Source organism: Podarcis melisellensis (genome assembly GCF_964234715.1).
Source record: "Podarcis melisellensis genome assembly, chromosome: 1".
NCBI classification, from domain to species: Eukaryota; Metazoa; Chordata; class Lepidosauria; order Squamata; family Lacertidae; genus Podarcis; species Podarcis melisellensis.
This window is the reverse complement of record NC_138528.1, coordinates 115,587,143-115,612,713: the sequence shown is the minus strand read 5'-3', so window position 1 is coordinate 115,612,713 and position 25,571 is coordinate 115,587,143. Positions and strand designations below refer to the sequence as shown.

Below are 25,571 nucleotides of genomic sequence, written 5' to 3'. Positions count from 1 at the left end.
TCTACCTTGGATTTCAGTCTAGATAAGGGAGTTCACATATGCAATGTGGAAATCTTGTGCGTCCTGATGCCTGGTAAACAAATTAGGTACAGAACAGACCCATAAAAGCTGAGCTTCCTTTGGCTTTTTTAAAGAAAGCCTGGGCTGGAAAAAAAACCAACAACTGAGAAGCAAGTTGGGAAAGTGGGTCTCAAATGAAACAGCGGGCAGGCATGTGCTCTGCCACTCCTGCTATTGAACGGTATCTTCAAAGGGATTGTAAAACAAGGAAGATCTTCTTTGCTTCCAGCCACTACGGATCCCATGACACGTTTGCTGCAAGAACAGAAATTATTTCTCTCCTCCCACTCCCCTCTCGTGGCCAGAACTAATTTCTGTTTGGATAACTTGCTCTGCCAAAGCTAACATCTCCCCGGCAATCTCAGTTGGTTACAGTATTCCTCCACATCTCCTGCCCCTAGAATTGTGCAGCATTGCTAGTTGTTGTCAGTTGCTGGAAATCTGCCGAATCAAGAGGCTTTAATTCAAGACAGAAGTGAGAACATCCTTCTGTACATTCATAAGATTCTTCTAGTGTTGGGATAAAAGGTGCTAAATCTTTTTATTGTTACTATTTGAGGAAGTTGAAAGATTAACAACAACAATAACAACATCAGTTCATGGTGCATTTTGAAAAGCTACCATTTTGGTAATTCTCTGCATTTTTTTGTTTTTGCAAGATTGTTACATCCAATAATCAAGGCAGCGCTGATCTTCTCAACTCTTCAATGTATATTTATTTATTTAATACACATTTTCATCCTGCCTTATTTCCAAGGATCTTGAGGCAGAATATGTTGTTTTATCATTGCAACAATCGCCCTGCAATGTAGCTTTGGCTGAGAGAGCCTGGCCTGAAATCACATAGTAAGGGAATTGAATGAAGTTTCCCTAGCCTTAGTCCTCCTACACTGGGATGCGGGTGGCACTGTGGTCTAAAAACCACATCCATCAGTGGACTCTCTCTGACAAGAGCACCCTGGAAGTTAAGCAAGAAAGTCAAGAAGGGAGAAACAATTCTTGGGAGCTTTAACTCTTTCTCACTTTATTACAATGCTGTGCTGTGTTTCTCAGGATTAAGTCCCACTGTGTTCAACAGGGTTTACTCCCAGGTCAGGGACGCGGGTGGCGCTGTGGTCTAAACTCCTGAGCCTCTTGGGCTTGCTGATCAGAAGGTTGGTGGTTCTAATCCCCGTGACGGGGCGAGGTCCCGTTGCTCTGTCCCAGCTCCTGCCAACCTAGCAGTTAGAAAGCACACCAGTGCAAGTAGATAAATAGGTACCGCTGCGGCGAGAAGGTAAACGGCATTTCTGTGTGCTCTGGCTTCCTTCACGGTGTTCCATTGCGCCAGAAGCTGTTTAGTCATGGTGGCTACATGACCCAGAAAGCTTTCTGTGGACAAACGCTAGCTCCCTCAGCCTGAAAGCGAGATGAGTACCGCAACCCCATAGTCGCCGTTGACTGGACTTAACCGTCCAGGGGTCCTTTATCTTTACCTTTTACCTAGTCCTACACTCTGACCACAGCACTGCACAAGCTCTCTGTACGAACAAGAGTTCATACAACAACACTGATGCCTTGAAGATAATCTCATGTCAACTGGACATTTGCTGTTATTCACAGAGCAGGTCTATTTCCTTCAGCTTCAGATTTCTAGTAGGAGGGGTGGAGAGCAATTAAACTAGGCAGAAGCGTGGTATGGATTGATTTAGACAGGGAGCAAAGTTGTCAGGCTGTTCAGATTTTTAAAGGAATAAAAGCTGTGGGGCATTTTCTATTTCTTGAGTGTTTGAGAGTGCTTATGAAAATTTTAAACTTAAAAAAAATATATAAAATCTTGTGGTGTCTTGGCCTGAAAACATCATGAATAAAATATGGTCCCTTATTGCTAGGACACTCCTTGATTACTCGAAAGCCTGGAAGAACGTAGCAGCAGTTCCATTCACTTTGTCCTTTGCTATTTGCTGTAGTAAACTTGTTGGCATCTTCGGAGGCGCAGTGTAAAACATCAGGCGTGAGGACAGTTCTTAAGAAGAACAACTTGCAGCACACTTTAAAATGTCAGTTGTTCCAAAGCGGAGCAGGGCAAGAGGAATGGATTTGAGCAAGAGAGTGAGTGTGTAACCTATGTATCCTGTGCAGTGTAATTAAATAAAACCTATTTATGAGCACGAGCTCATGGCCGCTAATGGATGTTAAATGCATTAAAGCCTGACCCACTTTGTATCCGGTTTCCCCAAAACACTATTACACTGAGCAAATAGTAAATCTGAACGTGTATGGCTATTATCAATGAGTTACACATATCAAAATTCCTGCATGCAAATTATTTGCCCGAGACCATCTGTCTAAGCTAAATCTATTTCAGAAGAATAAATCGCAAACAGACCTTCGAACCACAGCAGCCTTCTTTTGCAGGAAGGGAAGGGCACCTATGGTGACTACTTCTTTCCCAGCAGGGAAATTGGAAGTGAGAATCAATACATCCAAACAGTGTGATTTCTTGTATGCCTACCAGTTGTTTCAGAGGGGATGGGCTGGGTGGGGAGAAAGAGGGAGAGGGAGAGGGAGAGGGAGAGGGAGAGGGAGAGGGAGAGAGAGAGAGAGAGAGAGAGAGAGAGAGAGAGAGAGAGAGAGAGAAATCTATGCTGCATTGGCTGTCTAATTTGGATTGCCAATGGTAATGCAGAGCCACTCGCTTAAAAGAAAGGTAGGATGCAGAGGCAGGCACATTAGTGCTAATCTGCAGCAGAAAGACTAGATAAATCAGCAGAGCTCGCCTCTCGTACATCACTAAGGGAGAAGCTGAGTGCTACTCGACCATGTGCCTGAACAGTCACATCATTAAGAATGGAGCATGGATGCAAAATCTAAAATTCACTTTTAAGGCTGCTTCCTGGGTTGGACTGATAAGAACACTACAGTGTAAGTTTTTGAAATTTCATCTAGGTGGGGGCAGCGGCAGGCTCAGCATTATTTTCTAATTGAATCTTGTTCTTTTCACTTTTGCTATATTTGAGCTCATGCCTTCTTGATATATAATTGGCATTGGTTGACTAACGAATCGGAGTTTTCCATTTTAACATTTGTTTGTGCTTAGCCAGAAGAGTTTGGATATTTTCCCCCACTCCCCATTAACTCTCAATTTTTTAATGCTGCAAATTAGTGGGGGAAATACTTGAGAAGCAAGAGTAATGCTTCTCAGTGTGTGTATGTTAGTGCACCAATGTTATAAGTGTTTTATTCTTGGCAATGCTTGCTAATGAAATGATGCTTTCTGTAAAAAAAAAAAAAAAAAAGGTTATGAAAATGTAGTATAGGTATTTTCCATAATTACCCCCCAAAAAACTGAGCAGTTGTATTTAACATCACTTTTACATCTGCAACAGAAGAGAGAAGGGAGGGAAATGGCACAGGAACTATTGATTGCCAACATGAAATCTGCATTTAAGAAGTTTTTGAACAGATTTGATTTCACGCTGGTTCCTATCCTCCAAAGCAACCAGATTAGATTATCATATTTAATCACCGCATAGTATGTAGCAAATAAATGCATTTGAAACTCCTCAAATATATTATCCTGCGTTAAGCTAAAACACTGCTCTCAATAGATGTTTAAAAAACTAAGCCTGACGCTACTTTTCAGAAGAACATGATTTAATAATAGATGTGCCTAGTGCAAAAGGAAACAAATGGAGTTTTGCTGTAGAGATTCAGAGGTAGTGATTTTAGTTCAAAAATGCAATTTTTGAGCCTTAAATGCTGAAATCTAAAGAGCACATGTCCTTTATGGCATTAGGAAAAGTCGTTATGATACTGTTAGTCACAGTATGCGCCCCAAGAAAGAAAGAAAGAAAGAAAGAAAGAAAGAAAGAAAGAAAGAAAGAAAGAAAAAGAAAAACAGTTAGTTTATTGGATGAAGTGTTGTTTGGATAAAGTGGGTTCTAATTTCACCTCATTTAAGAATGCACTGGCTGACTGTGTTAGCATTATCCCGGGTTCCAGTTTTCTAGTCTGGAAAGTATGAAAGATGATCTCTATATTTGCAGGGCTGTTATAAGAATGAATGTTTGTCACCTCAGTGGTTGTCCCAGGCTGTGTCTAGAGTTTGGAGCTCCCATGGCAGTTTGATTTAACAAATGTAGTGCTAAACAAGAAGCGTGTGTTGTGGTCGTTGGGGTCCCAGCTTCCTTATTCCTTGTACTACTGAGTTTTTGCTTACAAGCAGAAGAAACTGCTGATTTGATTTTGACTGCTCTGCAGTGCCACCCTGAAAGTGGACAGGGAGTTTCCTGGAGCCAATAAGGTTCCATCTGGCCTTGAGTAACTCCTGATTTTGGTTTCTCCATCTAAGCATTGCGTCTTTCAGTTTAAGATGAGCTGCTCTCCTTTTCCTGGGAGAACCATCAGCTTGTGTCTTAGGTAACAGCTCTAACTTGGGAAAAAAACACGTTACATATATTTATTAATATACTCACTCATACCTTAAGAGTTTCCTAGGAGACCGCGTGCTTAGAGACACTGATTGATTAGGTCATCTCAGTCCAGTATCTTCTACAATAGTGGAAGGAAAGGAATTCAAAGAATATTCTCTGTACCCACAGCCTGTGTTGCGTTGCCATAAGAGTGCCCAACATCTGGGGGAGCCAGGATCAAATCTCTACTCAGTCACGAAGTACGGTAGGTCACCAAGGGTGATCTTAGGTAGGGTTGCCATATTTCAAAAAGTGAGATTATTGAGCTATTTTTGGCCAAAGTTGCTGAGCTTTTCTTAGTTTTGCCCAAAGTTTTTGAGCTTTTTTAAAAAGGAAAATCGGCAAAAACGACCCTGCCGACATGGGTTGCCATACATCTGGATTTTCCCGGACATTTTTGCCGACTTCTGCCCAGGCACTGCATCCGACTACAGTGTTCAGAGTATGTCTGGGAAATTCCAGACTAACTGCAACCCTACCTTAGGCCAGCCTAGCCTACTACGCAAGGTTGTTGTGAGGATAAAGAATGTGTGTTAGGGGGAGAAGCATGTGATCACCTTGAGCTCCATGAAGAAAAGGTGGGATATGAAAAAAATGATAATAAATAATATGCACACACACACACACACACACACACACACACACACACACACTTCCACAACCACTCAATCTCCACTTCCCCCAAGAAGTTCTAATCTGGCATATGTACGGTTACGAAACGTAATGAGTGTTTTACTTCACTGTCATGTGAGACATCAGGTTCTTCCTTGAGCCCAATTAATGTCTACTTCAATTTGGGAGGTTTGATGCAGCACTCGTATGATTTAGATTGACTGATCACACAAATTCTGTTACAAAGTCATCGATTTTGCTTGTTATTCATCAAATAATGAATGCGTTCCACACGGCAGGGACTGCTGTCATTTCGTTTACAATACTAAATAAACTTGTTCATTCTCAAGTCTTTCTTCAGAACTGGGTTGACAAAATGAGGGTACTGCTTTCGTTTTCTGTCCCTCCTCCTTTTTTTAATGGAATGTTATCACTGAGGTCCATAATAAGACCTACCGCAGATGTGTTCCTGTTTGCTTCTGTCAGCGTCGCCATAAATTTGTCAGTATTATGCATCGTGACCCTGCGCACGTGAAGTTCAAGAGGCACTGACTGAAGACTGTTAAATCAACTACCTGGGTCAGCAGTTCAGAGTGTTAAGCCAGATGGTGCCAGGAGTTCAAGTTAGGTTCAAGAGATCCTTTCCAGGGAATTGGAAGCTGGGTGTCTGGAAAAGATGTGCAAGCCTGATAGTGTGAGCAGGAGAAGCCAAGGAACAAAAACAGGCACTAAGCAAAGACAAGAGATAATGGAGAGAGGAGGTTTGACACTGGATTAACAGTAGCAGAATATTGTCTCTTGCTGAGACAAGATCCCATAGCCAGCCTGGGTGATTTTCAAGTACAGTCATATCTTGGATCCCAAACATCTTGGTACTTGGACGTTTTGGCTCCCGAACACCGCAAACCTGGAAGTGAGTGTTCTGGCTTGTGAACTATTTTGGGAAGTCGAACATCTGATGGGGCTTCCGTGGCTTCCAATTGGCTGTAGGAGCTTCCTGCAGCCAATCAGAAGCTGTGCCTTGGTTTCCGAACGTTTTGGAAGTCGAACAGACTTCTGGAACTGGTTCTGTTTGACTTCCAAGGTACAGCTGTATCTTTGCGGGGAGGGGAAGTCTTTTGGAGAATATTCTGTTTTAATAGCAGGGTTGCATTCCTATCTACAGCCCGAAAGGTTCTGAGTTCAAGGCTAGCTGCTACTGAAAAGATTTATATGTGGTAATGTTATCCTGCCTGTATAGCATATCCTATAAAGACTGTTGACAGAAGAATCCTTTTGTGTGGTGTACATTTCTCAACCCTGTGTGTGAAATATAACAGGAAAACTGGAAACGGACATTTGTCAATGTAATTCAGAATGGAGGCCGTTGGTAGGCTTCAGACACCATACTCCTGTTTGGGATGAATTTGACCACCTCCTTTTTCTGATCTAGAGACAGAGAAGAACTTTACTTTCTAAACAGTTGTGTGATTACTTTTGGCAGGGACGAAGGCAATTTGCATGTGTAAGACCAACTGCCCTGGTTTGTCAGGCCCAAATTGGACATGGCAGCTGCAGACCTGCCTCCTGAAATGCAGGTCTGCTCTTGCCATGAGGAAAGCATGGCTGGGAGGATAGTCTCATGTTAAGAACAAAAGGGATGTATCCATGGGGAGGGGTAACACCCCTCTCTAGCCCTGTAGTTTAGAGCCCCAATATTCTCCTCTAACCCCCAGGATTCCATGCTGAAGTGAGATTAGTTGGGAGAAAAGGACCTGGGATGGAGACCCCAGGGTGAGAGAAGTGGTGAGCACCCCTCACCCAGCTTTGATGTGTGATGGGGCATTCAGAAGGACAAGTCTGTCACTGTCATGTATGTTGCCGAGCGCATTGTGCCTTGGGGGGTGGCAGGGACAGTATGGCAAAAGAAAATGTCTGGCCTGCTTAGTTTCATTCCACGAAAATGGCTTTAAGAACATAGTGCAGCTGGGGGTGGCAGATGTTTCCTCTTGACATGGAAAATCTGTGGAGTCTCGTGCCCTGAAAAGGCGCAAGTTTTTGTGGACTAGAAGCTACATCATCTGATGAGTGAAATGACATCCTAAGCTCACACCAATGCCAGGTTATTGACCAGATCCAGACCCGCCTAGCTTCAGCAAGATGCTGGGCTAATGGACTTTCAGACCATACCCTGGAGATTCATATTTTGTTCTGCTTGCCTCTGTGCGAAAATACACAATCTGCATTTTAACAAATGACACTGAAGTCAGAGGATCTGTGTCAATGCTATATTCAGTATTCAGCTGGCTGATCCTTTTGCATGGTCGAAGAGCAGGCATGTTGCCCTCTCCTCCAAAGTTTCTTTCTTCCCATTTGATCCACAACCACTGACTTATGACTCACCCAAAGAGTTTTTTTACCAGCAGTCTACAATAAAAGCTAACAACAGTAAAATGCAATAAAATCAATGGCTAATGATTAACTATGTTTTCATCACAGTTTAAACCAAGCAGTGGAAATCACTTCCATAACACCAGAATCCATTTTCTGCAGCCTAAAGCCCATCTTGAACTCAGTAGAAGTTCCCCACTCATAGGATATCCCCTCTTTTCTAGAGAAGGAAGGATCTCATGCTGTGAATCTTCACAAGTACAACCAGGGCTTGCTTTATAATGGCATATTATTGCACGGGAGAGGCGACCAGCTCTTCCACCAAGTTAAAAGATGAGCTAGCAAGGCAGGCATCTGAGCCAGGGCTATTTAAGCCAAGGTTTACTAGTGTCCTTACACACACTTTTTTTGGTTCAGCATTCAAAGCCTTCTTTCCCTTTCTCGATAATGAGACTTCGTGTTCCCAGCGAACGCTTGCCCCCAATATACAATGACAATTATTCTTTTCCCAATTATGCTGCACCCATCTGTGCAGAGGATTTCTTTTCCTCCTTTTTTTTTAAAATGAAGTTTTAATAATAATGACAGAATGGTGTCTAGCACATCTCCTAGGATTAATGATGAGCTGGAAGAGTTGATGGCTGAAATGCATCCAAAGGCTATTAACGCCAGTTAGTCATTAATCCTTTCTAAAGCCCCAGGCAGAGGTCGTTGCCACTGTTATCAGATGGGCATGAGACAAAAACAGGTCGGTAGTGGATTTTACCATAATGCCTGTATAAATTGATACGTTCAGTCTATATGCGTTATGGGTCATTTGAGATCAAGATTCAAGGGTTTGGGATCGTGTCTCCATAGCTACTATGGTCATGATTGCTTTTCTTTTTTAAAAAAAAACTAGTGTTCATACGTATTCATGACCATATGTCAAACGAACTGAAAACAATATGTACAACAAAGATTTGCTTTGCTGATAATACATTTCTAGGCTCTCCTGGAAGAAGCAGCCGCCACTGTGATAGGATTTCTAATGGGATTACCAGCTTCTGAACTAGAACCTCAACTGCAGCAATGAACAAATCTCCACGTTTTGTTCCATCCCTGAAAACCTTCCCTTTGGGCAGTGGCGTAGTGTGGGGGGTGCAGGGGGGCCCGGCCGCACCGGGCGCAACATCTGGGGGTTAGGGTTAGGGGGCGCAAATCCACGGGTTAGGGGGCGCAAATTACTTGCCTTGCCCCGGGTGCTGACAACCCACGCTACGCCACTGCCTTTGGGTTCCTGCATATCAAATCTCTGTTAAAGGAAGACGAGAAACAGCAGACCAGGGCTTCGTTTCTGGGCTGTTGGCAACCGCGTACATGAACGAAACTGCTGGTGTACTGAGTTTCCTGGGTTCGTGGGGATAGGGAAGGAATATTTGGTGCCTAATACTGGTTGTGGGGCTTTTGGCCCATTCCATGAAATCATTGTACTTGCATATGATGCTTTATAGCTTCTTTTATGGTTGTGCATTTTCACAGCTGTGCCCATTATAGGGCAACAGAGATCCATGAATATCAGGTGTCTGTACAGGCAAATGTAATGCAAGGGGGACCTTTGCAGAAGAGCTAAGATAACAGCACTACTCTTGCATCTGGGGAGGTCAAAGGTTTTGGACCATTCCCTCAGGAGGGCTGAGATTACACATCTACAGCCAGACACATCCTAACCTTTCCTCCTTATCTCTGTGCAGTCACCATTAAGCGATGTCAGTATTAATGCCGTACTGGGACTATAAGAGCTGGGGATGCTCTGATTTTTTTTGCTTGTCTGAGTGAGATGCTTTTGGGGATGCCTGTATAGATTCAGGTTTTTGGAATCTTTAAAACGTGGCACAACATAATCTGGAATTGCCACCAGCATCTCTGCTGGTTTTGCACCTGACTGCAGCAGTGGGGTGCCTTGATAGCTGCTGCTTGCTTTAATTCTACACCCGGCATGCATGCCTGTACAGAGCAACACCACTCTAGTACTGCTGAATTTCTGCACTGTACAGAAAGACAGATAAAAAATTTTCATGTAGAAACAAGAGGGCACATTTATGAAACGTAGCAGAGGCTTTTTAGTGGTGGTCACGTTTCAGCAAAGAATGAACTGAAGGGGGCCACTAAGCCCTACATACTGCACACAGTTTTAAAAACCTTATTGGGTTGCCATTGGACTCCTGAGAATCTCAAGGTTCATTTTTCCACCCTTCATGTATGCAGAGAAATGTTTTAAAATGTGATAGAGAAACAACGAATTAGAACGGGTCTCATGAAGTTTAAATGAGAAACGATCTAATTGACATTTTGCAAACCACTACGCAACCGGCATTGTTTTTTGACATTCGCTCTTCTAATTTTGTGGTCCAGTTCTGCAACCAAATAATACAGTGGTACCTCGGCTTACATATGCTTCAGGTTACATATGCTTCAGGTTACACACTCCACTAACCTAGAAATAGTGCTTCAGGTTAAGAACTTTGCTTCAGGATAAGAACAGAAATCGTGTTCTAGCGGCGTGGCGGCAGCAGGAGGCCCCATTAGCTAAAGTGGTGCTTCAGGTTAAGAACAGTTTCAGGTTAAGTACGGACCTCCGGAACGAATTCAGTACTTAACCCGAGGTACCACTGTATGCATAAAGAATGCAGGAATATGGAGAACTGAATTTAAAATTGGAAAGCAGAAAAACTGAAAGAAACCCAAGTCGACCAATTCACCCATCCGCAAGCAGGCCACGCTACTTCTTAAGTTCCCAGTTTTGGGCCCCATTAGTAACTGGTTTCCTTGTTGCTGTTAAGCGTCAAGAAGCGTTCTAGCAGTACAGTGATTTTTCACTTGAGTATCCTTGATAGGCAAGCAGAGAAGAAATTTATTTTGTGGGGCAGGATTTGCCAAAAGCACCTGGCATTACTCCAGCTTATGTTACTGAAATATGAAATAAAGAGGCTCCAGTTCAGAGTGACTCTTTGTTGTTTGCTTAGAGCTATTTCCTAGCATAAGATATTAGCGAAGTCCTGATCCCTTGCAAATCCTAGCCCTGCTTACCTGAATTCAGTGGGACTTACTTCTGAGTAGACATGCTAGCACTGCAGCCTTGTTCAGCAGCAAAAGAGTGCTTTGGCTGTTTCAAGGTTATCTAAAATTGTGCAGCTTTGAACAGCGTTTTCCACCAGCCTTCCAGCTAACTCTTTTTGTGTGTTTGTGGTTTGATTTACTAAGACGTATGCCAGTACATGCTCATTTGTCGTGACAGCTTCCTGCCTAGGCCATCTCCCCAAAGACCCAGCCAGACGGAATAACATTTTAATTTTTTATTCGCATCCTTCAACTCTGCTTAGCTGATAGTTGCGGTTCTCTCCGTGAATAAGGACCAATTAAAATTACTGTGTTGGTGAGCTTGGAGATATAGAGTAGGTTTGTGGGGGATTTGGTCTTGTGATTGCTTCATCATGTGCCTAGTCCACATGATGCTACCATTTTGCCTGCTTCATCCTGTGCCAAATTCTACATTGATCCACCTAACCCACATTCTCAACAATATTAGTTTGGTCATGTGAATTGCCCGGAGGGGAGAGAATCCCAGCAGTCAGTTTGAAATAGTCACAGCATTTATTTATGAGGCTTTCCTAGATTTGCAGGCATAGCGCAGAATTGATTTTAGGGCTGAACCAACACTGTTTGCCATTTTAGAAAATGAGGGGTGGGGAGACTTTTGAAAGTTCCTGTCATGTTTAGTCAGGCCTTCGCTATGTGCTTTTTTCCCCCAGTGACAGCAAATGACATGGGCACGCAAGTGTCACAGTGTGATGACATGGCCTAAACATCACAGGTTCAGGGTAACTAGCCTTAATCTTCATTTTGATGTTAAAAGCCACACCTTTGCTTCAGTACTTTTGATATGTCACTAGCGATTCTCTTGCTTCACACTGAGGGGAAATATTTTTCTTTGAAGAGATTTTTCTTTTTCAGATATATACATATCATTATTATTTTTAAATATATATATAAAAATCCTTCCTGGTGTGTGTTTTTTTTCCAGATTCCAAAATTAGAACAAGGCAAATTTCCTCATGGGACTCTTGGTGCAAGGAGGCATTGAACTTTTGCTGCCACTATAGCCTGAAGGAGCTTTTGCCGGTGGATGGGCCTATGTTTTTCTGTGCTGTTGCCCCTTAAATTTGACTGTGTTGTGCTTTTGGCTTCTTCTGCTGCCGCCACTGCTGCAGATTGTACTGTTTTGTAAATTGTGACGCTTGTGCGTATCGTTTACTTAAGAAACCACTGAAACCAACTCCTCTGTGATATTTGTTACTCAGTATGCCAACATGCCAAGTTAAAGTTGTTACAGATATTGTCAAAGTTGAATCGCCTTCACTTTGAGAGTCAGTCTGTGTGTGATTAAAAATGGCAGCAACATTAAAATGCAATTTGTGTATTTATATGAATTGATGGTTCCAGTGAACTCACAGGCCCAATATTTAACATGAGCAGTAGAGTTCAAGGGGTGGGGAAACTTGCTATTATATTTTCCTAGATTCATACAGTTTCATTCTGGAAACATTTTAGAAGCCTTGCTTTCAAAACGAGAGATTAATGATCCAGTCATTTGCTGTGCAATCACAGTCACGGCCAAAAGCTACAACCCACACATCATTTTAAATGAATGGCAAAACTTTCATGATAAGTCCATGATATCTCCTTTCATTCCACTTCTTTTCCTCCCCTCCCCCCTTTCCTCTGTGAAATCAACAAGCCATTCTTAATATTGCTCATCATCCCAAATATTGGTCTAACACTTGGAAAGTGGAAGAAACAAGTAATCCTTAAAAATGCAAACACATAATAGTATTGTACCCAAAATATTCAGGAAAAGTTGTAAAGTATAGTGGAAACAGAAAATAGGGAAATGATGGATTAGTTTATGCTTTCATATCTTAGTTGCGAAGCAGAAGTGTTTGCTATACTGGAGTCCCTTTGATTGGGGCACGTTAATCAACTAAAACTGCCAAAATATATTGCAAATCTATGTAGCTGGATTTGTTTTTACTTTTTTTGTGGTTTCACAAGAAAATCATGCCTCTGATTCCATGTGTACATTGATCTAAACCTTGTTCATGTAAATATACATTTTGTTCAGAATGTCTTCGTATCTGTGTGTGGAGAATTAATGGAAAAGTAAAAATGGACAAGGAAGTCAACGTTTCCTTAACCTTTACTTTCACTTCTACTCCATCACAGATTTCAGAATTGCAGGTAATACATTACTGCATTAAAGGAGGAATGACTGTCTATGGTGTTGGTAGAAATCTATGAAAGCAGAATTGCCCTTGATTTGGGAGTAAACATCACAGCTTGGTTATTAAAATAGGGTGTTGTGCAGATATTTGGTGCCAAAGCTATATGTACCAAATAAAAATCTCTCCTCTGAAAGTGAGGTGATTGATTTGTCTCCATTGATGTGCTTTGCTCTAAAATATTATCTTATATAGATGATGCGTGCATATAGAAAAGCAGTTGGACACAGCACTCCGGGTGAGATTCAACTAAAGCAGAATAAGGTGGCACTATAATTTCTCATGATTTGGTCACTATAAATGCCCATTGTTGCCGTCTAGAACTGTGTTTGCTGTTTCAGCATTACTACTATTACTCCATTTATAACTCAACGTCTTCTAAAGAGCTCAAGGTGGCCTCATTTTATCCTCACAACCAGTGCTTTTTTTCCTTTAAAAAGTGTTTAGGGGTACTCTCATTTTTCTACTCCTATTGAAATAGTGCCCCTCAATGAGGCCAAACTAAGATTCACAAAATGTTTAGGGGTATGTTCCCCCCCCCAAAAAAAAGCACTGCTAATAACAAACCTGTGCAGAGGGAGAGAGAGAGAATGACTTGCCTATTTAACCCAGAGAGCCTAGTCCAACATTTGAAGAGTTATACTACACCGACTGTCTTACACTGACGATATCATGCTGCTGACTCATTTTAAGTGAGTGGTCTTATAAGACCCTTAGTCCCCCCCCCACATGTACTACTCTCTGCCTGGGTGCCACCCACCCTATATTGGTGCATCTGGTTTTTCCTTCCTGAATGCAGTGCTTATTATTATTTATCTCCCCACTGAACTTAATTTTGCAATGTTTGATGAAATGTTGCAGGGCAGTGGGACAAGAAAAGCATCTAGCTACTGAAAGCATTTATCATCTCTCCCCCCATTTTTCCACCTTGGCCAACAGCTGCTTTTCAACAAGGCACAAATATCCTATAGCTGCTGAGTCACTGCCTTAATTAGCTTTTCAGAAGCAGGTGGCCGACTGTTGCAGTAGAGTCTTACTTATTTTTTTTTTGCCAGCATCCCTGAAATGTAACAGAGACTGGCATTTCACCTAAGGCAAGGAACCAGATCACTGCCTCTCAGGTCTCCTAATGAGAATCTGCAGGATTTGTCAAACATAGAGCAACATTTTTGAGTTGTTAGCTACCTCGCACCCCTCTTCTGTTTGAGTTGGCAGGAAAAAACCCTGTAGCACTTGTAACTATGAAATCTTGTTTCTGTTTGTAGGTTCTGTACTGTTGCCAAGTGGTTGCTGGGTCTAGATATTGTTGTGTGTAGCCATACTGCATATGACCTGGTTTGCACATCATGCTCAGGCAAATCTTAGCTCAGCCAGAGGCATAACTAGGCTCCTTGGCAAGGAGCTGAATTGGTGCCGAGAGAGATCATGGATCAAAAACACAAAAAGTTTGCTTTTTGTCACCTTGTGTGCTCCACCAGTGACACAGCCATTAGGGTGCGTCTGCTCCCCTCCTCATCTTCCTCTTCCTCTGTTGGTCCATCTGGCTGTCTTCCTACGTGATTTTTGTGCCCCCCTGGTTCTGCGCCCTGGTGGGGTCCAACTTACCCAATCCCTAGGCACACTCCTGAGTTCAGCACAGCAGGGAAAAGGATCATGGAGGAGCAAACAGGCTGTGAACTCCAGAGGCCCACACATTCAAACTGAGCCATGGTTTCACTTAGCATGACATGTGATTCTCTCTCATACTGTGATCTGTTGGAAGATACTTATGTACAGTATTAGCTGCTTTCAATGTTCCTCTTACATATTTAAGCATGATAAACTACTTTAAATATAAACAATATAAGTAACATGCTGGGTAGGAAACATATACCTGTTGCAGCATTATTATTGTTGTTGTTATTCAAACTTGAAACAAATAATAAAATATGCTGGGCAAAACAGTATGATATCGAAGTTAAATTGATGTAACTGTTAAGTGATCCAAAGGGGGGGAAATAAATAAATTTATAAGGGTACAGAAGCATTGATTTGTTTTTGAAATGTTCACACAACATATATTTGGTTTAGACAAAAAAAAAAATCTCCTGCAACTTTCTCATTTCTGGTGGGTTAGAAATGAGAAGCCTTCCTAGCCATTTTGAAGGGTTTGGTCATGTGCTTTTTTAATGATGTCATGGGCTTATCTGCATCACTAAACCCGTGCTGGTATTCAACAACTGTCTATAGTAAATACAGCGGGCAGTGGGAATTAGTGCTAGCACTGGTGTCCTCATCATTCTTGTCAGCTTCCATGAGTTGGGGGGGGGGCAGATTTCTGAAGCAGGGAGATCCTGTTCTTGTTCTGAAACATGGGTAGGCAAACTAAGGTCCGGGGGCCGGATCTGGCCCAGTCGCCTTCTAAATCCGGCCCGTGGATGGTCTGGGAATCAGTGTGTTTTTACATGAGTAGAATGTGTGCTTTTATTTAAAATGCATCTCTGGGTTCTTTGTGGGGCACAGGAGTTCGTTCACCCCCCCCAAAAAAAAAATATAGTCCGGCCCCCACAAGGTCTGAGGGACAGTGAACCGACCCCCTGCTGAAAAAGTTTGCTAACCCATATAATTATTATTTTCTTTCTTTTTTCCTTTTTTGTGTTTGTGGGGGTGTGTGTTTTGTATGGAATGTTTGGGAGGAAATAAGATGGTAAATAACAAATAACAAACAAAATATTGATGTATGTAATTTTTATTTCTCAATTACATTTTGTGGTAGTATGGTTGTAATGTTTTTTGTAAAATAAAACCATTCAATAAAAATGATTTAGAAAAAAGAAAAGAAAGAGAAAAAGAAAAGGTTTGCTGACCCCTGTAATACATAAGATCCCCTTAAGAGAACAAGAGGCTCCCCGCTTCATAGAGCCCCACCCCAACTTGTGGGCAACGAGAACAACAATGAGGGGGTGGTTCTGGTGTGCTCATCCTTGCTCCCCTCCATTGTATGTTTATTATGCATAGTTAACAGAAGGCCTGAAGACAGCCAGACTTTGTAGTCATTCCTTACCCCCCTCCCAGGGCATCATGGCAGCTATTGGTCTCTGAAGAGAGCAAAGATTCTCTCACAGAATTTGGAGCACCTCATCAAACTATGGGGAGGGAATTCCACAACGTAGTGAATGTCCCTCAGTGAATGTACTCCCCTGGGCTGCCAACCGCCCCAAACTTCTGAGGGCATTGGAACTACCCTTTCTTGATCTTAATGCCTAAGAGGGTCTCTGGTATTTGGGCTTTGGTTCTTTAGGGCTTTGTTTGGTTATATTACGTTTATATAGCAACTTCATCTTCCAAGTAGCTCCATCGTTCTGCCCGGACACTGAGGTCCCGCGCTGAGGGCCTTCTGGCAGTTCCCTTGCTGCGAGAAGTTACAGGGAACCAGGCAGAGGGCCTTCTCAGTGGTGGCACCCGCCCTGTGGAACACCCTCGCACCAGATGTCAAAGAGAAAAACAACTACCAGACTTTTAGAAGACATCTGAAGGCAGCCCTGTTTAGGGAAGCTTTTAATGTTTAGCAGACTATTGTATTTTAGTATTTTGTTGGAAGCCGCCCAGAGTGGCTGGGGAAACCCAGCCAGATGGGTGGGGTGTAAATAATAAATAATAATAAAATTATTATTATTATTATTATTATTATTATTAGGAGACTGGCCCAAGTTCACCCAGTGAGCTTCATGGCCGAGTGTGGATTTAAACCCCGGGATCCCAAGTCTTAGTCCAACACTCTAACCATTACTACACACTGACTGAATTGGGCCTGAAAACGAACTATTGAACCAGCGCAGCTGTTTTAAAAAGGGGTTATATGAGTTCTTAAATGGAAACCCATCCAGAAATCTGGGTGCTGCGTTTTGGAACAGCTGAAGGAACCAATCATCCCACCTCCTGTTCAGATATTTATATAAGACGCCAAAAATTGACTTTGTATTCGTTGGCCAGCTATATCTCCTGAAACAAAGCCTAAGTATGTGCAGCTCAACTGAAAACATATTATTCCCCTGTTACTTCCTCCTGCATCTTCCTCTCCTCCCTCTGTTGCTAACCCCATAGTGAATTGTGTATTGGAGTCTTCTCCAGGCAGGGATTTATATTTTCCCCTCAGGTTTAAATGGATCTTTATTTTATGCAGAAGTCTGTTGTCTTAGTAAATGCTGGTTTCTGCTGTCAGACACTTTCTATTATGAAGGAATGACATTTTTGCCAGGCTTCGCTCCTATAACACCACCCTCCCCAGAGCTTTGCTTAAAATGCAAAGAAGAAGAAAGTGAGGTTCATCAGATCAGTCTTCTGGAATTGCTGATCATGGGCATTATAGCTGTACAGGAATCATATATTTTAAATGGTCATATAATTCCCTTGTTAAACGTGTTAGCCTTTTACAGGATGTCCAATAGAGAATCTGTGGTCAGCGCCATAGAGCACTTTCAAAAATCCAAAATAGATAGAATTTTAAGTTTGCTCTGAACCAGAGGGTGAGCAATTTATTGCGTAGAAAAGCCTTAAGGAAGAAAGTTGAAGAGCGTATGAAATCCCCTCCCAGTTGTTCTGTATGGTATTCAAATCTTGGTTTGAGGCAAGGTGTCAAGAGATGTGCTAGACAGGTCCTTCAGAGGGGTATTAGCCACACTGACAAAGAATTCCTGAATGTGAGACTGAGTATGAAGTCATCTGTGAAAATGGAGGCATGGTGGCAATATGGAGCACGCACTGCATGATGATCTGTGGTTCTGCTCAAACACATTTAAGATGGTTCGCTGAATAGCTCTTTCCAGTGGATTCACATGGACAGTGTACATTTCTGCTGCTCTTATGGAATACCTCGCTTTTGGTATGTTCAAAGGTGTCTTTGAACAAAGGTGTTTTCTCAGTTTAGGCTAAGCAGCCAAGCAAAGTACAAGAGCCCACCTAACTGCTCTGCAGATGCAGGTAAGGTAGCGCACGAATATTTTGTGTGGCTAATAATAATGATTATAATTATACCCTGTCCATCTGGCTGGGTTTCCCCAGCCATTCTGGGCGGTTTACAGCATATCTAAACACATAATAAAAACATCAAGCGTTAAAAACTTCCCGATACAGGGCTGCCTTCAAATGTCTTCTAAAGGTTGTGTAATTCTTTATCTCCTTGACATCTGACGGGAGGGTGTTCCACAGGGAGGCCACCACTACCGAGAAGGCCTCTGCCTGGTTCCCTGTAACTTCACTTCTCACAGTGAGGGAACAAGCAGAAGACCCTCGGAGGAGGACCTCAGTGTCTAGGCTAAGCGCTGAGGGTGGAGACGCATGGAACCCTTCACAGATCTTCTCTTTATCTCTCTAGTTGTGATCCTGTCAATTCCAAAATCTTGAGGTTTGTGCCTCTTCATTCTTGGTCTGTCTGCAACATTCTTGAGGACCTGTTGTTTTTCACCTTATCTTCTTCTCTTGAAGTACAGGAGTAATTGTTTTTTGAAACTGAACTTTCGGCTATACTCTTATTTATGATGTAAAACCCAAGGGATGGCCCAGGGATGGAGAACCTGTGGCCCTCCAAATGTTGGTGGACTGCAGTTTCCCTTATCCCTGACGATTGGGCATGCTTGTTGAGTCTGATGGAACTTGGAGTTCAACAATATTGGGGATGGTGGGGGGAAGAGACAGGTTTCACATCCATGTTATATATCACCATGTTGATTTTGCAAAGGAGGGTAAAGGTAAAGGTACCCCTGACCATTAGGTCCAGTCGTGGACAACTCTGGGGTTCCGGCACTTATCTCGCTTTACTGGCCGAGGGAGCCGGCGTACAGCTTCCGGGTCATGTAGCCAGCATGACTAAGCCGCTTCTGGCGAACCAGAGCAGCGCATGGAAACACCGTTTACCTTCCCGCTGGAGTGGTACCTATTTATCTACTTTCACTTTGATGCGCTTTCGAACTGCTAGGTTGGCAGGAGCAGGGACCGAGCAATGGGAGCTCACCCCGTCGCGGGGATTCGAACCCCCGACCTTCTGATCGGCAAGTCCCAGGCTTTGTGTTTTAACCCACAGCGCCACCCGCGCCCCTGCAAAGGAGTGTACAAGCTATTAAATAAATAGTTGGGTGGTTTTTTTGCCACATTGCATAGAAAACAGCACTCCTCAGGCGGAAAGCGCTGTCTGGTGTTTTTAAGAAGCTCTAGAATGTACCTATGCAAAGTTTTACAGAATGAAGGACTTTTGTCTGCTTAAGGAGTTGTACAGCGGAAAGTTCTTGGAAGACCATCTACAGTGGTACCTCGGGTTACAGACGCTTCAGGTTACAGATGCTTCAGGTAACAGACTCCACTAACCCAGAAATAGTACCTCAGGTTAAGAACTTTGCTTCAGGATGAGAACAGAAATTGTGTGGTGGCGGCGCGGTGGCAGCAGGAGGCCCCATTAGCTAAAGTGGTACCTTAGCTTATTCCACGTTGAGCTAGGAAAGCTTGCTATCATTTGCATCGTCCTATAACTTCTTTCCTCACTCTCTTGCTTCTTATCAAATGGAATCAAAGCGGCTTCAGCTAAGTCAACCCATGCTGTTCTAAAGGCATCATTCACACAAGTGGCAAGAGGGAGATATTCTCTTCAGTACGGTACTTTAATATAAAAAAAATTGAGCAAATGCCAGCGCTCCATCAAAACAATGTAATTTCACAATATTTTTGCATGTGGAAATGTGCTTCATTAAATAAAACCACAGTTAAACTTAAGGCTTCTTTAGAAACGCCATTGTATAATTGAGATTCAGCATTAGAGGCTAATGCGACTTCTCACATGTAGATCATTTGATTCCCCGTGTGTGCAGACACAAAGCCAGTACTCTTTCAGTATGACTCAGCATGTTTTGCTTCACGAGTTCCTTTAAAAAAACCTTTAAACAATATTTAGACACGATGCATCAAAACCCATTACAGTAGTACCTCTGGTTAAGTACTTAATTCATTCCGGAGGTCCGTTCTTAACCTGAAACTGTTCTTAACCTGAAGCACCACTTTAGCTAATGGGGCCTCCCGCTGCCACTGCACCCCCGGAGCACAATTTCTGTTCTCATCCTGAAGCAAAGTTCTGAACCCGAGGTACTATTTCTGGGTTAGCGGAGTCTGTAACCTGAAGCGTATGTAACCCGAGGTACCACTGTAGTTAATATTGATTTACTTGATTTATATCCCGCCTGCTCTCCAGGGAACTCAAGGTGGCGCACATGGTTCCTGCCCATTTTATCCTAACAACAACCCTGTGAGGTAGGTTAGGCTAAGAGGCAGTGACTGGCCCAAGGTCCCCCAATGATCTTCATTTGAACATGGCCACCACCTCACCTCACCTTGCCCTGCCCCATCCCTGTCCTAGTCAGAGGCAGCATTGCCCCTACTGCTGTTCTGCCAAACTCACTACACTGCTCTGTGTAGCAATGTTTTCCTCTTTGTGTTCTTAAAGGTAAGATACAGTAGGTCAAATCTATAAACCGTTGTTTAGCTCTCTCTCCCACAGACAATTGCGTCGTAATTGCTGTTTTCAGCTGTTCTATGATTCCTCTGTTTTAAAAGCACTTTTTTTGGGGGGGGGGTTCCTTAATGCATTTCACAGCTTCTCTTAACTATACCACCATAGCTTCAAATCCGACAGATTGGAGAAGCAAAAAAATCCCTCACTGTAAGGCAGCAAGGGAAAGGATTTTGTTTGATTATATAATATAGCATGAGAGAAAGCCGATATACTGTACTTTTCCGTCTATAAGACGCCCCCATGTATAAGGCTCCCTCTATTTTTGGGGAGTCAAATTTAAGAAAATGAGGGGAGATGGCACAGGTTTGCTGAGCTTTTTTTGGGGGGGGGGGATTGCTAAATCCGCCTCTCGTCTGTCCCATCGGTGGCAGAAGCTGCCAATCGCCCACCCATTTGCCAGAGCATCAACCAATCAACACCACCTATTGATGCAGCAACCAATAACAAACACAACAGCCGCTGTCAGCCTCGGCAGCAACCAATCAAACGTCCACCCTATGCACTACCCATGTATAAGACGACCCCCACTTTTTAGCATGATTTTAAAAGAAAGAAAAATAGTCTTATACACGGAAAAGTATGGAACTTTGTTCCATTCCCCCATCACTGTAATAACGGATCCACTTTAGAAAGACTTTCTGTAGGGCGCTAACAAGTGGCCCAAGGCCAGTGCAGACCATGTTCCCGTGACTTTCCCCTTCCTAAAAGCATCCCATTTGCTTCCTTCTTTCATGAGAGCCAGTGGTGGTGTAGTGGTTAAGAGCGGTAGACTCGTAATCTGGTGAACCGGGTTCGCTTCCCCGCTCCTCCACCTGCAGCTGCTGGGTGACCTTGGGCCAGTCACACTTCTCTGAAGTCTCTCAGGCCCACTCACCTCACAGAGTGTTTGTTGTGGGGGAGGAAGGGAAAGGAGATTGTTAGCCGCTGTGAGACTCCTTAGGGTAGTGATAAAGCGGGATATCAAATCTGAACTACTCCTCCTCCTCCTCTTCTTCATGGAAATAGATGTCCTGGCTCCCACTCTCAGATACACAGTGCTCAGACTCGTTGCTCAATGGTTCCCCAAGGAATGACATTTTATAGTTCCGTTCCTTTCATTTGTGTCTTGCCAAAGGCTCCTCTCTCCTCCTATTTATTTTTTATTTATTTGGGGGGGGGGTCTAGACCAGGCATAGGCAAACTCGGCCCTCCAGATGTTTTGGGACTGCAACTCCCATCACCCCTAGCTAACAGGACCAGTGGTCAGGGATGTAGTCCCAAAACATCTGGAGGGCCGAGTTTGCCTATGCCTGGCCTAGATGATTTGTCCATTTTCTGATGCAGCCTCCCTCAAGGAAATATTCTTCTTAGAAGAGAAGGACAGGAGAACTGTCTTCTGCCTCTACATACAGAGAACAAAGAGTTTGAAACAAAAAGGGAGAGAGGAAGCCAGGAGTGACACAGGCAGTTTCAAGCTGCTTTGCAGCAATGGGGAGCACCAGCCTTTGAGTACCAGCTGGCAGAAGTGATGGGCGAGACCATCTTTTGTGTGACAAAATTCATTTAGAACTGAGATCTGTACTCTGAGACCAGTTTGTTTAGGATAATAGGCAATCCTATGGCTACTTCTTTAGGACACAATTAAGGGGCACTGATTTTTGTATCGGTCATAGTTTTAGTTGCTTTTGACACTGCTAATTGATCTATACTGTTCCACCGTTGATTTCCCCAAGATCTCTACTTCTTCTTTTTTTACAAACTGCTTTGAAGGTGGGGTATGTTTGGGGTTTTTTTCATAGTCAAGCAGTATATAAACTTTATGAAATAAACAAACAAATAAATCTTATTTATTTATTTGTCACTTTTTACACAACAGTGTGTCAAAGTGTAGGAACAAGAAGCATTAAAACCAATTATGAAGAGGAGATAGTTACAATTGTCCATTGTGTCAGGGTTAACCAGCACTGTATCTTGTCTACTGTCATATACAGTGGTACCTACTGTCATATACAGTGGTACCATAATATGTTCCCGCAGTCCAGTTGTAAACCAAAACAGGTTGTAACCCAAGGCGCACTTTCGCCAATGGGGCCTCCCAAAATAATAATAATAATAATAATAATAATAATAATAATAATAATAATAATAATAATAATTTATTATTTATACCCCGCCCATCTGGCTGGGCCCCCCCAGCCACTCTGGGCGGCTTCCATAGAAACCAGGAAACACTAAAATATCATACATTAAAAACTTCCCTGAACAGGGCTGCCTTAAGATGTTTTCTGAATGTCAAGTAGTTGTTTATCGTTTTGACATCTGCTGGGAGGGCGTTCCACAGGGCGGGCGCCACTACCGAAAAGGCCCTCTGCCTGGTTCCCTGTAGCTTTGCTTCTCACAATGAGGGAACCGCCAGAAGGCCCTCGGCACTGGACCTCAGCGTCCAGGCAGAACGATGGGGGTGGAGACGCTCCTTCAGGTATACTGGGCCGAGGCCGTTTAGGGCTTTAAAGGTCAACACCAACACTTTGAATTGTGCTCGGAAATGTACTGGGAGCCAATGTAGGTCTTTCAAGACCGGTGTTATGTGGTCTCGGCGGCCGCCCCCAGTCACCAGTCTAGCTGCCGCATTCTGGATTAGCTGTAGTTTCTGAGTCACCTTCAAAGGTAGCCCCACGTAGAGCGCATTGCAGTAGTCCAAGCGGGAGATAACTAGAGCCTGCACTACTCTGGCGAGACAGTCTGCGGGCAGGTAGGGTCTCAGCCTGCGTACCAGGTGGAGTTGGTAGACAGCTGCCCTGGATACAGAATTGACCTGTGCCTCCATGGACAGCTGTGGGTCCAAAATGACTCCCAGGCTACGCACCTGGTCCTTCAGGGGCACAGTTACCCTATTCAGGACCAGGGAGTCCCCCACACCAGCCCGCCCCCTGTCCCCCAAAAACAGTACTTCTGTCTTGTCAGGATTCAGCCTCAATCCATTAGCCGCCATCCATCCTCCAACCGCCTCCAGGCACTCACACAGGACCTTCACCGCCTTCACTGGTTCTGATTTGAAAGACAGGTAGAGCTGGGTATCATCTGCATATTGATGGACACCCAGTCCAAACCCCCTGATGATCTCTCCCAGCGGCTTCATATAGATGTTAAAAAGCATGGGGGAGAGGACGGAACCCTGAGGTACCCCACAAGTGAGGGCCCAAGGGTCTGAACACTCATCCCCCACCACCACTTTCTGAACACGGCCCAGGAGGAAGGAGCGAAACCACTGTATAACAGTGCCCCCAGCTCCCAGCCCCTCTAGACGGTCCAGAAGGATGTTATGGTCGATTGTATCAAAGGCCGCTGAGAGATCCAGCAGAACTAGGAAACAACTCTCACCTTTGTCCCTAGCTCGCCGGAGATCATCAACCAGTGCGACCAAGGCAGTTTCGGTCCCATGATGAGGCCTGAACCCCGATTGGAAGGGATCCAAATGGTCCGCATCCTCCAGGCGTGCCTGGAGTTGTTCAGCAACCACACGCTCAATCACCTTGCCCAAGAATGGAAGATTTGAGACTGGGTGATAGTTGGCCATACTGGCCGGGTCTAAAGATGGTTTTTTAAGAAGTGGTTTAACGACCGCCTCTTTCAGCGGATCTGGGAATGTTCCCTCACAGAGGGAAGCATTCACCACCCCGCAGAGCCCATCGCCCAGCCCTTCCCGGCTTGCTTTTATTAGCCAGGATGGGCAAGGATCAAGGAGACAGGTGGTTGGTTTCACGCGTCCAAGCAGCCTGTCCACATCCTCGGGGGTAATGGATTGAAACTGATTCCATGCAACTTGACCAGACAGGGCTCTAGCACTCTCCCGCCCCAGCCCTGCTCCCACGGTGGTGTCTAGCTCCTTCCGAATATGAGTGATTTTATCTGCAAAAAACTTTGCAAAATCATTGCAGGAGATCTTGGGGTCTTTACAAGGCCCCGGTGGTAAAGGTGGTTCCGTTAAATTGCGGACCACCTGAAAGAGTCTCCTGCTACTATTTTCTGCAGATGCAATAGAGGCGGTGAAGAAAGTCTTCTTCGCCGTCGCTATCGCCACTTGGTAGGCTCGACGTTGATTAAAATGGGTTGTAATCCAAAAAAAGGGACACGCACTTCCGGGTTTGATGTGGTTGTCATCCAAAACGATTGCAGACCAAGTTACCACTGTATATTATTACAAACTTTTCTACTTGTATCCATGTATTTTATTAAGTTACTTTGCTTTTGCTCTAGTTTGGTCTAGTCCTTTGTTGACATATAAAGCCCCAAGTGGTTTAGGGAAAAAGTCTAAAGGATCGCCTTATCCTATTATGAGTCTGCCCATATACTGAGATTATTATCAGATGCCAAGCTTTTGTCACCTTTTTCCTTCTGAGGTTAGACAATCGTTACAGGAACAGGGCCTTCTTGGTGTTGGTCCCCCAGAGTGTGGAATAACCTTTCTAGAGACATTTGCTTGGTACTCATTCTTGGTTCATTTCAGCACCATTTGTAAGTACTTTTAATGCACTCTGTCCTGCACCCTTAAGATATAGTTAGTTATTTGCTACTGTTTATACTGATGCAGCATTAAGTCGTTAGTGCTTCCAAACATTTTAGAAAGAAGGGGAAGAAATGACTACAGGACTGCTAGTTTTTGTGCGATTCCTGGGCAATTTCTGTAGGGGGTGTAATGTGTAGTCTGTTAAGAAATGCAGTTAATGGGTTAATTCCCCATGAGCAGAAATTATTCATTTCCCACAATGCACCTGCAGGCATCTTGTCACTCTCTTATCTCTGTTACTTGTGTAGATTTGGCAAGTAACTCTGTGTGTAAAAGGGCTCAGGTTGCAACAAACTGGGTGGGTAGGAGATAGCTTTCAACAATTCCTGCAATCTGTTGGAAGTGCAGATTTGAGTGAAGGCTTTTTTTAAAAGGAGATCATCTGAGAAAGGAGTTGGAAAATTGCCAGGCACCAAGACTCGGATAACACTATTAGTTGTAGGACTTTGCAAGCAACCAAACTGGCTGTGGACTGTAACACAGCAAAGACTTTGAAGCAAAGAACCCTCTCTGAGCTCAGAGAGAGAAGACTTGCTTGCAGCATCTGTAAATAGTGTCTATGTTGGTGTTGGCCAAGTATAGACAACTCTGCAAAATGGCTGTTTTTTGTGGTGAGCTTAACTGCTTGACTGAGCTTCTGCAGCACATACACCCAAGAACCCCAAACTTTTGATATG

General features: G+C 43.6%; 1 protein-coding gene and 1 long non-coding RNA gene across 8 annotated transcripts in view; both read left to right on the top strand.

Annotated features, from left to right (window-relative positions):
* Nucleotides 1-25,571, top strand: part of RAPGEF4 (Rap guanine nucleotide exchange factor 4) — a 164,215-nt gene that overhangs the window by 47,491 nt on the left and 91,153 nt on the right. The window contains exon 1 of one of the 5 annotated variants that reach the window (XM_081912219.1): nt 2,600-2,964. The exons of the other annotated variants lie outside the window; for them this stretch is intronic. The gene's annotated coding sequence lies outside the window, so the exon portion shown is untranslated. Of the gene's footprint in view, nt 1-2,599; nt 2,965-25,571 lie in introns of those variants that run through there. 5 annotated transcript variants of the gene reach the window in all.
* LOC309363807 lies at nt 10,688-12,954 on the top strand. Of its 3 annotated transcripts, none has more exons than XR_014165597.1 (2): nt 10,688-10,930; nt 11,560-12,954. It is a non-coding gene; the product is annotated as an uncharacterized lncRNA (long non-coding RNA). The 3 variants fall into 3 exon arrangements; XR_014165598.1 differs by lacking the exon at nt 10,688-10,930 and adding an exon at nt 11,040-11,105; XR_014165599.1 differs by lacking the exon at nt 10,688-10,930 and adding an exon at nt 11,155-11,356.